Consider the following 2278-nt stretch of genomic DNA (forward strand, 5'->3'; position numbering starts at 1 on the left):
AGCCCACAGACTGCCAGCCAGCAACAGTAATTAAGGTAAGAGGAGCCAACTTGGCCTAGGTATCAGCGAGCTATGTTGTGTTGCTATATTGTGAATAGGAACCAGAGTGTTGGAGAGACCCCCCTCCATGCCCCATTAGACTCCATTGTAGTCTCTAATGGGACCTGGAGGAAATTCTTTCTAACACACTCTCTAAAGGACACTGAGATAGCCTCTGCTAGAATGCTCCCCCCCTCCATGGCCCATTAGCCCTCAATTGTAGTCTCTACTGGGGCCTGGAGGCGACTGTTTCCAGCAGGGACACTGAGATGGCCTCTGTTAGAAAGACCCCCTTCCAAGCCTATTAGACTCCATTGTAGTCTCTAATAGGGCCTGGAGGGGATTCTTTCTAACACACTCTCTAAAGGACACTGAGATAGTCTCTGCTAGAAAGACCCCCCTCCATGGCCCATTAGCCCTCAATTGTAGTCTCTACTGGGGCCTCGAAGGGATTATTGCACTTTTGTTCCTTGTGTCTAAAGATTGTGTAGGGTGTGGCTGGAGGCGGTGCATGGAGGCGGGACATGGGTGGCGCTTGCTGCGGAGTATGGGTGGGGCCTGTAAGGGGGCCATTGATTTATTTTGCCCGGGGGCCCTGAGGGTTCTCAGTCCGCCCCTGTAATGTAGTGTAAAAAGGTATCTTTCAAGTTCTAATACAGCGGGGGAGAGAAACACTAAGGGGGAGGGGAAGTGTTTTTCTGCAGTCTTTTCTACTAGTTTAATCTTTTTTTCAATAGTTTAACCAGTGGAGATTATTATCATCTCTAGTCTCCTTTAGAGAAATTTGTTTTACTATATAGTGGCAGTACACATGGGATGCTTTTTCTTAAACTGGAGGAGCACCCCTGAAATAAATCTTAAAACCATTAAGATGAGTCCTCCCCTTGATACCTTAAAATGCAGTCCATGCACAGACCACTCAGTTATTACTTGTCCCGTGAGTGGGATGAACTGGTTACTCGGTCTTTCGCAAGTATTGGTGAAGCACTCTGGCTCTTTTATGGCCAAGTTTGCAGTGAAGTACAAGGTAGGTGGGACCAGGTAGCACACCAATTATGAAGCACCGGGTTGTGTTCCACCGAAGTTCAGATAGCGCTACTGACTTTGCATGTGCAGTTGGACCTTTTGTGTTTTGGCACAAAATTTGAATTGCACTCAGCCTAATTATTCTGTGCTGATTTGTCTGACAGCAAGGGGGCTTGTCCACCGTGTCACCAACCACCCCCTTCACAATCCTGAGGTCTTTAAGGTGCTGCAAAATTGTATCTTTTCCATAAAGGCAATTTAAGGAACTTTAAGCAATTTTATTTTATATGATTATTTTACCCAAGGTTATTCTGTTTTTGTTTTCCAGATGTCTAGTCCTGCTCCACCAGATAAATTGGAGAAAGCAGATAAAATGCCCACTCTTGCTTCTAAAAAGGTGTCATGTAAATCTAAGCATCTTGCATGTAGCGAGTGTACTACCCTGCTTTCAGATGGAGGCAAAAAGAAGACATATAACCAGTGTACAGCAGAATCACTGGAAAAAAACTAAGCAGAAAGAAATGCAATCTTTTTGAGCTGGTTTCAAGAGAATATCTCACAAACATTTGAGGCTTTTCAAGGAGTTAACGGTGAAATCCAGGGAGTCTGTATCTGTCCAGGACAGACCTGTAAAAAGGTGTATGAGAAGGTCTTCTTCTCCATCGGAATTATCTTCAGGTGAATACTACCGCTCATCTTCTAAGATAAGTCTCTAGTCAATATTCTGCTGTGTTTGCAGGTTTTCCACCAGATATGCTGAATAGGTTTATTAAAGAAATTACAGCCATTACACCATAGGAAGCACAGATGAATCCTCTACAATGGGAAATCTTGGGGAATTGGTCAGGAGAAGAAGAGAATTTAGAAACCGAATTCAGCCTGTCAACAAGAGTTCAGAATCAACTAAATTGATGGACAAAATCAAAGTTTCTGTTTCTAGGCTTATCTTTCCAGCAAAGAGATTGGCTCACAATCACAACAAACGCCTTGAAGTTCGGTTGGGGTGCACATGTGAAAATGCAACTACGTTAAGTTATCTGGTCCACAGAGAAGACAGGTCAATTCTCCAATTACAGAGAGATGAAGTTCATCTTAAACGCACTTATGGTATTAAAACCATGGATTACACAAAGGGCGGTCATGAATTAATCAGATAATATCACAACATTCCTCATCTGGTGTAGGGATCATAACTGCTTTAATATTGCACCCT

This window comes from Pelobates fuscus, chromosome 2 (assembly GCF_036172605.1).
Source record: "Pelobates fuscus isolate aPelFus1 chromosome 2, aPelFus1.pri, whole genome shotgun sequence".
Lineage (NCBI taxonomy): Eukaryota > Metazoa > Chordata > Amphibia > Anura > Pelobatidae > Pelobates > Pelobates fuscus.